The sequence below is a fragment of the Takifugu rubripes genome, unplaced genomic scaffold (genome assembly GCF_901000725.2).
Source record: "Takifugu rubripes unplaced genomic scaffold, fTakRub1.2, whole genome shotgun sequence".
Classification (NCBI taxonomy): Eukaryota; Metazoa; Chordata; class Actinopteri; order Tetraodontiformes; family Tetraodontidae; genus Takifugu; species Takifugu rubripes.
The window spans coordinates 52,245-68,315 of NW_021821674.1; the positions used below are offsets into that span (position 1 = coordinate 52,245).

The 16,071-nt window shown below is 43.5% G+C and overlaps 1 long non-coding RNA gene across 1 annotated transcript; it reads right to left on the reverse strand.

The window, feature by feature from the left end:
* Nucleotides 1-5,504: 5,504 nt before the first annotated feature.
* Nucleotides 5,505-8,219, reverse strand: LOC115248777 (uncharacterized). Its single transcript, XR_003887514.1, has 4 exons — nt 8,189-8,219; nt 6,537-6,705; nt 5,835-5,933; nt 5,505-5,564 (listed from the first exon to the last, which is right to left on the reverse strand). It is a non-coding gene; the product is annotated as an uncharacterized lncRNA (long non-coding RNA).
* Between the last annotated feature and the right edge of the window lie 7,852 nt (nt 8,220-16,071).

Sequence of the window (16,071 nt, forward strand, 5' to 3'; positions counted from 1 at the left end):
TTAGTTCTTAGTTGGGTCAGACCTGAATTCACGATATTACAAGGAATTTTTTTAATGTGGTGCATCACAGCCGTGTTGAGAACAGCCTCACTTCACCATCTTAGCAGCTGGTATATAGGTAGAAAAATGAAGACTGACCTGAGCGTCTTCAGTTTACAGTTTGGACTCTCCAGTCCAGAACAGAGCCGCTTCACTCCTGAATCCTGCAACGGGTTGTAGCTCAGGTCCAGAACCCTCAGATGGGAGAGGTTGGACTTCAGAGCTGAGGCCACAGAATCACAGCTGGTCTCTGATAAACTGCAGCCTCTTAGTCTAAAATAACAATTATTTTGAGAGAAGACAAATAAAAATCAACATGTACCAGAGCAAAACACAGCTTGCAAGCAACAAACCTCTGGTCCTGCACCGGCTTATCTGCCGTATGCTCCTATTTTGGGTTCTTTCAGGGCGGTTGGACAAGATCTACAGCGTATGTAAAGTGTGTGTAGGTCAAAATACCTTCCAAGTTTGTGAGACCACATTTCTCAATAGCACTCAACTCTTGTCAGGAGTTGGGACAAAGCGACCCACTCCTGATAGCTTGTGGGCGATGCTGCAGCGGCCCTGCAATCCCTACACTCTCTGGTGAAACCAAATCAAAGGTTTTAGACACTGCTGGATGCTGGAAGGGTGGCTATAGTCTGGACGCATCGTTCCCCTGACTGCACATTTCTCCAACAATGATTGGCAGCTGGTGTCACTTGTTCTCCAGATGAGAGAAGGAAAGAGAGCCCCCCCACAGTGTGTTTGATTGCCCCACTGCAAGCTCAATGCTGCCAGAAAACATTGCAGGAGCATCAATTCCCCTCAGGGCATCAACAAGGACCTCAGGAAAAGGTGCAGCTGCCACCTACTAGAGACAAGCACACTGAGCTGAGATTCAAAGCCCTCTCCTCCCAAGAGAAGAGCTTGTTTGTTGGAGGCTCTTCTGGGCGATACCTGGTGCCACAGCTCCAGCTCAGCCCGTCTCTGGAGTTGAGGTGGAGCTTAGCAAGTTTCATGGTTCTCCACCACTTCCTCTCACTGAGGACCTTCTCAGCTGGTGGTTTCTGCTCCACCTTCCAAGTTGAGCAGGTGATACTTCTGCATTCCTGCCACCAGTGTCTCTGCAGAAAGACTCTTCTCTACTGTTTTATATTAGATTGTATAAAATTAGGATTTTTGGTTGGTGTCTTAGATGTTGTTGACTAAGAGCAGGTTTTTCTTTAATAACAAAGAAAGATTCGATGAGAAGAGCAAATGTATTATTTTATGAGCTACTTCCACTACTATTATATACACATACTTCCATATTGTCTTAGATTGCAAGCTGCATTTATTGCATCGTTCATAGAAAGTCATATTTGTGAGGAGAAAAACTCAAATAAGGTCATTTTCTTTAATGACCATTACAACAGAAGGAGGCGATGAACAAACAGATTTATCTAAAAATGTGTGAAAACTTATGGATGGAAACCTTTTTAAAATGGTTGCATTGTGTAGAATCGGTGTAGAATCAACTTGTTGACTTCTGATTTGGACTCCAATGGAAGTGAGGTGCAACAATTGTGGATGCTGAAAGCTTCAGATCTTCATGAAGGTTTCTGTGGTTGGACTGACCTGCTGCCCCTTTAAGAGGGAGGCAGGTTTGGGCTTCTGGCTGGAATGAAGCCACCTAAGATGAGAATGACTGCAGGCTTTCGGTACCAAGGTTTAACAGGGTGCTCACTTCACACTTGGGCTTTTCTCTTTTTTGGGATGGCTTTTCTCAGTAGAGAAGGGGCATGGCACACTGCAGCAGCTTTCTTTTTGGGGTTTCTAGTTTTCCTTCTGATCTTTAAAAGATAGGAAGAACCATTTTTGATTGGTCTGAATGTTTGGGCGGTTTTGTGGCCAGCCTAAAATAAAACAAGACAAATCTACAACTGATACTTCCTTTCTAGTCATTGATGACCATCCTCACATGGGACAGATTTCCACAACCAATTTAATACTGCAAATCTGTCCTGTGTGGTCTTTTTTCTGAGAACTGTAACACTACGTTTATAACAAAGATCAAACATGGAAACATTTATTGTCTAACTAGTTACACCTGGGAAAGTACTGGATCATCTCTGACTGACCTGAGAGTCTCCAGCTCACAGAGAGGATCCTGGAGAGCACCACAGAGCAGCTTCACTGCTGGATCCTTCAGCTGGTTCCTACTCAGCTCCAGAACCCTCAGATGGGAGGGATTGGACCTCAGCGCCGAGGCCAGAGAGCCACAGCTGATCTCTGATAAGCTGCAGTCCCACAGCCTGGAAAAGGAATAAATGAGGCAAATAAAAACACATTTCTAAATCTGAAAATGAAGAGAAAAGCAGAAAATGTAAAGAAATTTAGAAAAGACCAACAGAGGCCTCCTGACCTGAGCGTCTCCAGTCTGCAGTTTGGATGCATCATTGCAGAAGACAGGAACTTTACTCCGGCATCTGTCAGGCTTTTGTTCCATTTTAAGCTCAGCTCCCGTAGATGAGAAGGGTTTGACGTCATTGCTGAGGCCACAACTTCCCAATGACTCGTTGAAAGAACATCATCATACAGTCTGTTGTGTATGAAACAAAAATAGTGAGTCAAACTTTGGGATTTCTCATCAACTTATCTGAGAATCTACCTCAACACAAATGTAGCTCATTTCCTGGAAAAGCTCAATTCAACACCGTAGAGCAACAGTTTGAACGACCATCAGATCTGAAATGCAACTGAATTATTCTCAACATTTGTCTTATTTTAGAACAGCTCATAATTACTCAATATTTAAAATGATTATAGCAAATGGTTTAAAGAAACGTGCATCTTTTTATCTGTCTATCGGCTCTTTGGATATTTTGCATTTCATCCAATTTGTACGATGGTGCGTCAAGTCTTAATTCAGCGATCCGATCGATGACATCAGAGTCTCTGGTTGCATCGATTGCCCTCAGCTTCTGTTCTATCTGCCTGTTTCCCTTCAAATCATTTTCACTGCACCTTTTGTTGCTAGTGATGAAGTTGCCACCTAACGGGTGTGGAAAGGCTCAAACAACTTTGTGGGTCACATAAAGGCTCCAAACAGAACCGCCACAAAGACCTAAAACACCCATTTAAACCAACGAGGCCGGCTGTTTTTACATTGAACAAATGAAGCAAAATAGTCACGTGTCATTAGTTAAAATGTGTTTTTCTGTCGTTTGAATACGATGTAAACAAACAAACAAAAGTGATTTAATGACATGACAGTAATTTCATGATAGTCAGTTAACTTGTGGCTCCTATTATTCCTGCCTTATGTTGGTTTGTCTGGATTGACCTTTGAACTTATATCCAGCCAGTGTTGAACATTTCTGGATGAATTGTTGTTGTTTTTAATTTATGGACGCTGCAATGGAGATAAAGAATTGAAGGAATGACCACTGGAGGGGGTATTGCTACCTGACATGATCCACTCGCTTGATTTAAACGTCGATGTCCGGCCCCAAAAATCTTTACTTACACGGCCTTCCTGCAGTTCCTCACAGCTGGAATCAGGCGACGTCGTCCCTCCTCTGAGGTTTTGTACTGCCACAGGTTCAGCTCATCCAGAACCTCCTCTGACATCTGCAGCAGGTAGGCCAGAGCTGAACAGTGGATCACTGACAGTCTCCTCTCTGATTTCTTCCCTGACTTCAGGAACTCTTGGATCTCCTGATGGACTGACTGATCCTTCATCTCCATCAGACAGTGGAAGATGTTGATGCTTCTGTCTGGGGAGATTTCATCACTGTTCACCTCCTTCAGGTTGTTGAGGACCTTCTGGATGGTTTCTGGGTGGCTGTTCCTCTGATCCAACAGTCCACCCAAGATCCTCTGATTGGACTCCAGAGAGAGACCATGAAGGAAGCGAACAAACAAGTCCAGGTGGCCATTTTCACTTTTGAGAGATTTCATTAGTGCTCTACTGAGGAAGTCATCAAGAGATGTGACTGGATCATGATGAAACAACCCAACAAACCAGGAAAAGGGGTTTGGTTTAGAATATTTTAGGAACTTATTTATAACCGCTGCGTCTTTCCTGGTGTAACGGTGGAACATGTAGACGGCAGCCAGAAACTCCTGAACGCTCAGATGAACAAAGCAGTAGACTGATTTCTGGAAGATCACACTCTCTCTCTTGAAGATCTCTGTACAAACTCCTGAGTACACCGACACCTCGGAGACGTCCAGTCCACATCGCTCCAGGTCTTCTGAGTAGAACATGATGTTTCCTTTCTCCAGATGTTCAAACGCCAGCCCACCCAACTTCAGAAGGAGTTCTTTATCAGCCTTAGTCAGTTCCTCTGGTCTCTGCTTTCCTCCATACTTCTGCTTCTTCCTCTTTATCTGAACCCTCAGGAAGTGTGAGTAGAGGTCAGTCAGGGTTTTGGGCAGCTCTCCTCTCTGGTCTCTGGTCATCATGTCCTCCAGAACTATAGCAGTGATCCAGCAGAAAACTGGGATCAGACACATGATGTGGAGGCTCCTGGAGGCCTTGATGTGTGAGATGATTCTCTTGGACAGATCGTCATCACTGAACCTCCTCCTGAAGTACTCCTCCTTCTGGGAGTCAGTGAAGCCTCGTACTTCTGTGATCCTGTCAACACACGAGGGAGGAATCTGATGGGCTGCTGCAGGTCTGGAGGTGATCCAGATGAGAGCTGAGGGAAGCAGGTTCCCCTGGATGAGGTTCACCAGGAGCACGTCAACTGACGATACTTGTGTGACATCAGAGATGAGCTGATGCTTGTTGAAATGCAGTGAAAATCTGCTTTCATCCAGGCCATCAAAGATGAACAGAAGTTTCCAGACAGTCAGATCTTCTGCTCTGATCTTCTGTAATGTTGGATGGAAAACATGAAGCAGTGAGAGAAGACTGTGCTGCTCATCTCTGATCAAGTTCAGCTTCCTGCATGAGAGCGGAAGCACCAGACTGATGTCTTGGTTCTCCAAACCTTCTGCCCAGTCCAGACTGAACTTCTGCACTGAGAAGGTTTTTCCAACGCCGGCGACACCGTTGGTCAGAACCACTCTGATGTGTCCCTGTTGCTCAGATAAGACTTTGAAGATGTCCTGGCACTTGATTGGAGTGTCCTGGATGTTCTTCTTGGAGGTTCTCTCAAGCTGTCTCACCTCATGTTGTGTGTCCACCTCCTCACTTTGTCCCTCAGTGATGTAGAGCTCAGTGTAGATCTTGTTCAGCAGGGTTCCACTTCCTGCTTCATTAGTTCCTTCAGTCACATGTTCACATCTTCTCTTCAGACTCATCTTATGACCTTCTATCACCTCCTGCAGATCACTTCCTGAACATAAGTAAACCAATGATTTCCATCTATAATAAATCATCAACACAACTCCAAATTCATGACATCACAAATTAAATCTCATATTGAACAGTTTTACTTTGTTTGGGCTTCATTTCAGCATCTCCAGATCTGCTTCCAGATTGTGAACAAGAGGACTCTCCTGGTGGAGCTGCCTGGTCCCAGTTTGATAGGATGTGCTCCCCCCTCTCACTATGAAACACATCTCTATTAGTCCTTTGATTTATAGGATGAAAGAACCTGATCAAGACTCAATATTGTTCCAGCATTTATGTCTGAATTCATCTTTCAGTTTAAACCTGATTCTTGTTTCTAATCAACAATATTCACATTAAGTCTGTAACTATATGACTGTCTGAGGTTTAAGTGTTAAACATCTCCAATAATAAACTCACAACCTGCTGCTGTTAATGTGACTAACAGCTGGCACACAAACACATCATCACGCTTTAGTTTTCTTACATTTCCTCTGAACTCAAGTTTATTAATCTCTCTAAGGACCGGGCACTCTTCAGGGACACCCAGCTGGGCACTGTGGACTCTGCTCTGTCCTCGTCCATCCTGAGGAAACATCAGAAATAGTGATGAGACTGTGATGAAGGTAAATAATCTGTAGAGGTTGTAGTTAAATAATCCCAATTCACTGCATTTTTATCAAACAGGAACATTTCTAATACATTCTGGATAACAACTGAATCAATAAATCAATGATGTCTCTGTATCATTTTCATGTTTTCAGAGTTTAAGCTGCTTTTTTTAACTGTTCCCTGCAGTGAGAAAAGAACTGGCACCTTTTCCAGCCCCTCATCCTGCAGCACTGAATGTGCTCTAAAGTTCTTTCCAGAGCAAACGTCTCTGCACTTGCAGCAACATGTTGTAGTCATGGATCCGTGAGGAGAACCGGATACAGGAAACGCCCCCACTTTGATCCCAAAACCCAACTGGTGGCCAACGGTGGTCCGGCAACGACGGGGACGCTGGTCCATCGGGCCGACAACACTGGTTTTCCACAGGCCAACATGGTGAAAGGACTGTGCACCGTTTCATTTTAAAGAGCTGAGGAATTTCATTTTTCACGATAGTGGAGGCTAATACCTACAAAATGATGTTTTGTATGGTTGTGAAATGTTCTAAGGCAGAGTTATGTGGTTCAGAAAACCTTACTTTGAAGGTGAGCCTTGAGGTCTGATACCGAAGTTTTCAGGGTTCCCCTTTGGACTTGTCGCTCTTCTTGGACACACAGCTGGACACTGTGGACTCTGCTCTCTCTTCCTCTTCCATCACACATTCGCTCATTTTTAAATGTGAGTCTAAATGGTTAAGCAGGAACAGTCTGCTGACACAGAAAAGAAGATTAAAGAACATGATTCTCAGCATGAAGACAAGCAGAGGTCTGTCCATTGACGTATTGTCGGCTCATTCACATCCAAATCTATTATATGATGTCACCCTGTACATCATACAGGCCACATATATATTGGAAAAAAGTTTTGGGACATCTTAAAAGTTCACACCATGTTAAATATAAAATAGTTGTGGAAAAAATGTTTCTCCTGGGTGTTTCAGAAGGTGCGGTGGCATCAGACGGACGCACACAAATACAAATTAAATCATTTTTTATCTGGTTATGGTTTACGAGAAAACCTAAATTCTTTCAAGATGTCAGTTCTCAACATTAAATTCAACAAATAAGATGAGAATGCATTCAAAACTAAACAGAAATACGTCATCACATCATCAAAGTGGGTCAAATGCAGCATCATCTTCTGTCATCTCAGACAGGATTCCAAGAAGAGGATCTTCATTTTCAACAACGCACCTTGACATCTCATCATGGCTCGTCTGTCAGATTACAAGCAGCTTTTTTGATCAGGCGCATCATGTTTCTCACCAACACATGATGGTGCTGGAAAAAAACATCTGTAGCCTGACCTAGAGGTCAAAACTCTGCATGGCGTGCACAGCTACTAGTTGCAGCTGGTGGTTGTGGCGGAGGAGATCCCAAACATATCTAGCAAGCTTGTTTTGGAGCAGAGCTTGTCCACCACCTCTGACCCCACTCATCACAGAAGTCCCACCATATCCATGGCCAGGTGTGTTGGCAGCATTGGAGCCAGCCTCAGGAAAAAGGTGTGTCAATATCTCAGAAGTGATGATCAAGTTGACACGACCCAACAGAAGTCAAGCAACCCAACATGCTGAATAGAATAGATGACACACAGCAAAGGGCAAAAAACACCCAATTCTGCTCAGACTAATCTTATCTGACCACATGTACAGGACCAAAAATATCAAAACACCATGGGTTTAGGTTTAGGTTTCGTTTTCTTGACTGCTTCATTCAAAACAGAACACATTTCATAAATCCATAATAACAAATTCATATTCCACAAAGAACCAGTTGTTAAAACAATAAAATGGAATGCCTTGATCTCTCCCTCTTTACATACTCTCCTTTTTTAAATAAAGGATTGATTGTCCCCCTGGTGGAGGGACAAAGAGAGGAGGCTAAAACTGTCGCGTTTGTGTCCCTCTTTCCGTGGATTTTTCCACTAACTGCAAATAATATTGTCGACTTATTGTGAGTATTAAAATGTGCTTCCTCAACCTCTAAAATGTTGGCTCAGGGTTAGCGGAAAACGCAGTTAGAGGAAACACGCTACAAAGTTTGATCATCCGTCACAACATTCCCGTCGACCAGCCGCAATGTGCGTCCGAAATACGCGCACGCTCATTGCGAACACGCAGCTTATTAAGCCGCATCTCGCAGCGGAACATTGATTCGAGACGACAGCAGTGAAAGAACCAAATGCTACCTGAATATTAGAGGTTTTCCATCAGGGCTCGGTCAGTCCAGATGGAGCCCGAAGTTGAGAACTTTCACTTCCGCTTCTTCTTCCTCTACACGTCACGTGTTCGTGTTTTGATCGCGTCATATCCAGCACACGCGCCTCACTACAGAACAATTTGGTCCACGTTTGAACTGAAATACTGGGAAACAACTGGAGTTCGTCTGACAGATGTTCGTTTTTGGGTGCGGAATCAAACTGGGTCAACCTTTTGATCTATAGGATCCCCTCTGGTTCAAAGTGTCCCCTATAGGATATTGACAGTTCTGACCTTTTGGGGGCTGCACACACCTCTTAATGGTGACGGCACCAACGGAGCTGATCCAGTTGTCATCAGCTGGCCAGTCTGACTCCAGCTCATTAGGGGAAATTTGCTGATCTGGAGGAGAAGCTTTCAAAACTTGATGGGCTGGGGGGGGAATGACTGTAATTTTGGAATCAGCGTGCCAATTTGATTTTTAATCAGAATAATTTAGAATAATTTCAACAGGATATTTTCAAATTGTTCCCCAGTGGAGCTGCCAACTGAATATGGTGACCTGCTCCTACACACAGAAATCCGATGGCTCAGCAGGGGACGGATTTTGCTTCCTTTTTTGTCCCTTTTGAGTGAAATAAAAGAGTTCATGCAGTCCAGAGGGGAAGACGCCGCGCTGCTGGAGGACACTGGCTGGACACTGGACCTTGCATTTTTAACGGACATTACTGGGAAACGGAACAGTTTGAACTGGGAGCTGCAAGGCAAAGGTGAGACTGGTGCTGATAGGATCAGTGCTGTAAATGCATCTAAAGCCAAGATGAACATTTTCTCTGTGCATTTACAGACAAAAGGTGCTGCACTTCCCCTCTGTGCAGATGGTGCTGAGAGACAACGCTTCTGCATGTGAGGCTTTGGACTAAAGCGCAGAAAAGTGCTCTCAGCTCATAAAAAGACTTGGGCAAGAGTTTGAGAACAGGTTTTGGGACCTGGATCAGCTTGAGCCATGTGTGTCATTCATTTCTAACCCTTTCATGAACGTGGACATATCATGCATTGCTCAGCAGTTCAGTGCAACCTTCAGCCTGGATGCTGCACAGATGCTAATTGAAATTGGAACATTGCGAAATGAGCTGCAGCTCAAAGCCTCTCAGGCTGCACCAAACTTTTGGTGCCTTGTTGACACAGAAAAGTACAGTGGTGTATGTACAGCAGCTATGGAGGTTGCAAGCCTTTTTGGTTCGACCTCTCTTTGTGAATCAGCCTTTTCTGACAGGAACTTCATCAAGAACCAACACAGAAGACGCCTCCCTGATGCACATCTGCCAGACTCACTCAGAGCTGCACTGTCAAGTTCCCCACCAGAGGACAACACACTGGTAACCGCAGCAACGCCAGGCTTCCCCCCAACGGACAAAGAAACGGACACCAGATTTGGTGTCTCCTTCAGAATTTGTTACATGTGTTTGTAAAATGGAACAATTGTTTATGTTAAAATGTTCGTGTGAAAAAATCTGCAGACTGAAGTGTGAAGTTCAAAACGTAATCAGATTTATTTTAAAATCTGAAAGTTTATTTTTGTATTTTACATGATTTATTATTTGTACAAACGTGGTGCAAAGTAATTCATGATTTCTTAAAAAATGTCAGTGGCTGGTAAAAATGGGACATTGTGATTTCCTAGAACTGTTGGAGAAGTGATCATTTTAAAATGGTTTGAACATTTATTTCAATTTGAAAAACACTTGCACTAAGACAAAATATAGAAATAAAGTGTTGCATATTGATATTCATCTGTTCCCGATCTTGTTAAATCATTGTTGATATTGATTGTAAGGAATCATTAACATGATCAGTGTCTTTGCAGAGATGAATATCATTAACTATTAATAATGACATTTAGTTAAAGGTAAATTGAGCAAATTGGCTATTTCAGAAGTGTGTATCAAACTGGTGGCCCTTCACATGATTCAGTACCCAGGAAGTAGCTCTCCGTCTCAGAAAGGTTGGTGACCCCTGTGCTACAGAGTCAAGTTTAGAGGAGAAATATGCTATTGGCTTCATTTTAGCTCCACCCTGTTGAGCTCAGACTGAGGTCATCAAATGTCCTGTGCCATCAACCATCTGAACCAAAGGTTTGCTGTAATCTGGCAAAGCTAAAGCTGTGCTCCACACCAAGGCTTGCTTCATGTCACAGAAGGCCGTTTCTGCATTTTCAGTCCAATTTAGTGGAGAAGTCATTTTTAAGTTTCCATACATCAGTCTTTGCAACGGCGCTGTAATTTCAGCATAATTTTGCACCCAGTTGCAACAATAATTAGTCCTAAAAAGGACATCATTTGCTTTGTAGTCTGGTTTCGGAGCTTGCAGAATAGCTGTTTTATGGCCCTCTATGATAGTGGGATGGACACCGTCTCTCCTAATCAGACCAGGTTTTCCCCAAAAAGTGCTCCAACTGTCTACAAAGGCCACCTGGTTTTCGGGGCACCACCGTGACAGCCAGCGACGGAGCGACGACATGCGGCTAAACATCTCATCGCTGGCCAGATTGGGGAGGGGACCAGAGAATGCTCCGGAGTCCCACATCGTTTTAGCGTAGCTGCACACCGACTCCAAGTTACCGTATTTTCCGGACTATAAGCCGCTACTTTTTTCCTAAACTTTAAACACTGCGGCTTATTCTATGGTGCAGCTTATTTATGGATTTTTCTTCCACCGCTAGGGGCGCTCTAATCGGAACTAGAATCAAAACTAAGAAAAATCAATGCAAAGAAGAAAACGCTACTTTTTCTTTAGCAGATAAAACACGGACGACAAATTACCAACTGTTAATTGTTTTCAAATCCTCGCCCCTTCATCATGGAACCCACACGAAGAAGTTCGTATGATGCAGGTTTTAAGTTGAAGGCCATTGATCTAGCTAGCCAGGAAGGAAACCGCGCTGCTGCACGCAAGCTTAGCGTTAATAAATGTATGGTGAGACGTTGGAGGCGGCAGCGGGAGGAGCTAATGCAATGCCCAAAGTCGAAAAAAGCTTTCAGGGGACATAAAAGCAGGTGGGCTGAACTTGAAAATGTCCTGGAGGACTGGGTGAACACACAGCGAGCAGGTGGCCGAGGTGTTTCCACTCTACAGATCCGACTTAAAGCCAAAACAATCGCCCGCGAAATGAATATTGAAGATTTCAAAGCGGGGCCGTCATGGTGTTTCAGATTTATGAAACGTAAAAACCTGTCCATCAGGACACGGACCACTCTCTGTCAGGAACTCCCCCCTGACTATCAGGAAAAAATTAAAAACTTCCACAAATTCGTTGAAACAAAGATCCAAGAACACTCCATCGGACCAGACAACATAATAAATATGGACGAAGCACCTTTGACGTTTGCTCTGCCTCTGACCAGGACTGTTAACAAGACAGGCGCATCATCCGTGTTGTTGAAAACAACAGGCCACGAGAGAACGCACTTCACCTGCGTTCGGGCATGCACGGCATCCGGACAACAACTTCCACCACTGGGGATTTTTAGTGGCATAGTGGTCAAAGTTAACACCAAAGGGTGGATGATGGAAGGCCTGATGAAGGAATGGTTAACGGAGTGCTACAGCAAGCGCGCAGGAGGAGTTTTTCACCGGAAAAAAGCACTGCTTGTTTTGGATAGCATGAGGGCCCACATCACAGATTCTGTGGAAGCAGCTGTGATTCCCGAAGGTACAACAAAGTATTTGCAGCCACTTGACATTTACAGTTCAAAATCGTTCTGTACATGCAGTAAATATCTAATTTTTCAACATAAATATCTGCGGCTCATAACCCGGTGCGGCTTGTATATCTTTTTTTTATTTATTTTTTTTTAAAAATTGAGCGGATGCGGCTTATATACAGGTGCGGCTTATAGTCCGGAAAATACGGTAATTTTGGTGACCTCCGATTGACGAAGCCGGGTGTCGTTGGCTCCGACGTGAATAATAACTTTACCAAATTTACGTTTACTTCTCGCCAGGAGCTTTAGATTGGCTTCTACGCCGGCCGCTCTGGCCCCCGGAATGCACTTGACTATGGTTGCTGGAGTCGGCGTGTGATGCCGGGGGCATCCAGAGGAAAAAGCTTACTGTTGTATTTCTCAAATATGCTTCAACGTAATAGAGTAGCCCAAGGCCAGAGGACGGTGTGTGGATTGTTGCGGTTGACCTTTTGTACATGAGCAATAGCGGTGGGGGACGGGGGGTTAGGGTTAGAGGGGTTAGGGGGGTCTGAGAAGACAATCACAGAACAGAATTAGCACTCATCCAAGTAAATATGTAAAAGTCTGTCAGCTCCATAGGTGTGGCAGCTGGATGACTCTGAAGAGATGTAAAAGAGACTAAATTCAAATTTGACAGCGTGACTAATCCACATTGGGGGGAAAAAAATACTGGTTTCAGCACAGGGACCACCGTGGGGGGGGGTCGACTGTTGGCAAGATCAGGGAGGGGAGCACTCTGAGAAGACATAAAACCCTTCATGTTTTATACAAAGTGTGACCTTTGTCAATTTCTGAGTTAGTGGCGCACTTGATCTCAGTGGCGGTGGTTACAGGTGTGGAGCCAAGTCCAAAGCTGAGACCCTGAAGTCCCTCTGGCATTGGCACAAACCCGTCTCCGACAAAAAGAATAAACAATAAGAATAAACAGTCACATGGTTGCTTTATAGGCATTGTTAAATACGTAAGTTTCAGTGCTGCAGGTGGAACTTATATACTTTATAGGGGCTTTATATTGTTACAGGCAGCTGTTCTTGTACCATGTGATTACACTGTCCAATGTTCCAGGTTTTTCACTGAGGAATTTATAATGGCACAAATGAATAATGTGATTGCTCATGTGACTTTAATTTTAGCAAGCAGTGAAGATGTAAAAAATGGTTATAGACACAGTTTTGAAATAAATGTTTACCTGCTGTTCTTTTATGCTTGGTGATCTGTTAACCAACTGGGTTACTCTGTAGTAGCAAGACTGCACGATATTGAGTGGATAATACGTAAAGAAAATATGGCAACAAAGTGACATTCAGTATTATTGAATAGATTTGAAGTCCTGTGATTGCAACTCTAAGTTGAATTTAAACAATTTATTTAGTTATAGATGTATAACAACAACGGTGTAAATGTGTTGAGTTTAGGAACAATTTGCTGAAATATAAGTACTGTAGATATAATTTATTTTATTGAGTGGATCTCAATTATTTCTGTCCAGATATTTAATACTTTTCTTTCAATTTTGCTGAGATAACTGATGAATATAAGTCAGTTTCACCCAAATAATCAGTAAATGTTAATTACTTTTATTCAGATAATTAGTAAACATAAATCAGTTTTCCCTTTGAAAGTGATTTGTATTTGCTTAATATTTCCTGGGTATATAACTCATCTTTTTGGCTACTATTAATAAATCCAACACATTTTAACTATTGCATTCATTAACCTGTCTTTGATCTCCTTTATGTCATTGATGTCTCCAGTATGTCATTGATGTCAAAAATGTCCTTTCATGTCAGATCAATGAAGCGATCAAAGGATCAAACTGAACTGGGAGATCAAACACATCAGCTCTACCTCATCAGCACACGCCTGAGGAGCTCAACACTCTTGTACCACACTGGTGACCAGCAGACGCATCAATGGCACAGAGAGGAACCCAGCAGCTGAAGGCAGACCAAGAACCACTGGAATCATCCATGGAGACTTGGAGGGAAGAGGTCCAGCACCTCAGAGAAGCCCTGGCAGAGAAGGAGGAGCAGCTCAGCAGGGCTGTGAAGAGGGGACAGATGAGAACTGTGGCCCATGTGGAGGCCCTGACCCTGCTGAACAGCACACAAGATGCTCTGAAGGAGAGCGAACTGAAATGTGCTTCTCTGGAGGAAACCCTCCACAGGCAGCAGCAGGAGAAAGAGGAGCGACACAGGAGAGAGCTGATGGAGCAGGAGGAAGGCCTGAACCAGAAGCTCCTTGTGATCCAGGAGGAATTTGAGAGGAAGCTGGAGGAAGAGAAGCAAAGATTTAATGAAGAGGAAGAGGCCTTGAGCTCTTTCTAGAAGAAGAAAAGTTCAAGAAACTGCTGGATGAAGAGCAACACAAATATAATGAGAAGATCATGAAAAAGAAGAGTCAGTGAAGCAGCAGCTGTTAGGGTTAGGCTTAGGCTTAGGGTTAGGGTTAGGGTTTAAAAATCATTTGTGAAAATCATGATGATGGACGAAGAGTTTGTTCCTGAAAAAACGGGATTCCAGCCAAACATCTCTTCTAGTTGCTCGGCAGCATGTCAGAGAGGAGGGGAGCAGGTTTATTGTTGTGTCCTGTTTGTGTCCACAAGCACATCACTGCCTGGGCTTCCAACACTCTGGATGATGAAGCACCTCAGAAGCTCAGAAGACTGACTTTAAATCTGATGACAGTGCTCAGAACAGCTGGACCAGGTCACAATCAGAGAGTGAGGAACTCCTTATGCCTGGGACAGGGCATCCAGGCCAGGACAGACTGCTCATCCACCCGAGAAGATCTGAACAGCATTCCTCAAGGTGGACACCTCATAGACCCTGATAAGACCCCCTCAGGGCTGAGACCGAACAATACTGGAAGAGTATCTGGGAGAAAGAGGCAACACACAACACCAATGGCTGCAAGACCTACAGACTGAGCACAGACAACTCCCAGAACAAGACCCAGTAGTCATCACCTTAGCAGACATCCAAACAAGAGTGTCCAAAATGAAGAGCTGGACGGCACCAGGGCTCGATAAGATCCACGCCTACTGGCTTAAGAAGCTGACTGCAAGCAATCCATGCAATATAAATATATACTCTATATATATTTATAAAATGTTCATTTACAATATTATTTAATAACTGGTAGTGCACCATATCCTGTAGTAATTACAATGTAAATTTTTTCAAAAAAAAGGCCTCAATTGGTTTAGTCTGTTTTGCACATACATTATATTAACAATGTTGCTATGTAAATGTAACACAAACTTTCTTGTAAAACCTAAAATGTATCAAACAGTGACCTGACGGGAATAGACACGATAAAATATTTCTGTTAGTATCTTTTAGTATTGGGTAACATAGAGACAATAAGTCCGACTTGCTCACACCTACGGTCAGTTTAGAGTCCCTTGTGAGTTGTGCAAAAAAACCCAAAATGTTTTAGTTCACATTTCTTTATTCTATTTTAAACAGTCCCGTCATGATTATCAGGCAGGACAGAAGCAAGCTGGTCCCAGGTCAGACTGATCCTGGATCCACCTTTTCCCACTTCCTAATCAAATAATCATCTGCATTTATATTATATAACACAATACTATTTATTATTATATAATTATTCGTATCATTCTGAGGTTGTGTTGAACAGCATCCTGGGAAATACGCTCTGATCCTCAGCTTGGTGACAGTAGAATCAGAAGAAGGTTTATTGCCATTGTTCATGTAATACACAGTATTACACAAACTAGGAATTTGTCATGGTGTGCCGCTGCGACATTCAACATAACACTAGACATCAACACCACACTAGAATAAGATAAATAAAATAAAATAAGACTTATATACAGTATATACATAAATAGTGAGTGGTAAGAAATAGTGCAGGTCCATGAGAAGTAATGTATTGTTTATGAGTCCGACTGGCTGCTGTACATGGTGCTTAAGTGATAAGTCACTTGGTGTTCAGCAGCCTGATGGCAGAGGGGAAGAAGCTGTTAGTGTAGCGGGAGGTTCTGGTCCGAATGGACCGTAGTCCTCCTGCCTGAGGGGAGGGGGGAAAACAGTCCGTGACCAGGGTGGGAAGGGTCGGCCGTGATCCGACCTGCACACACTCCGGGTCCTGGAGATATACAG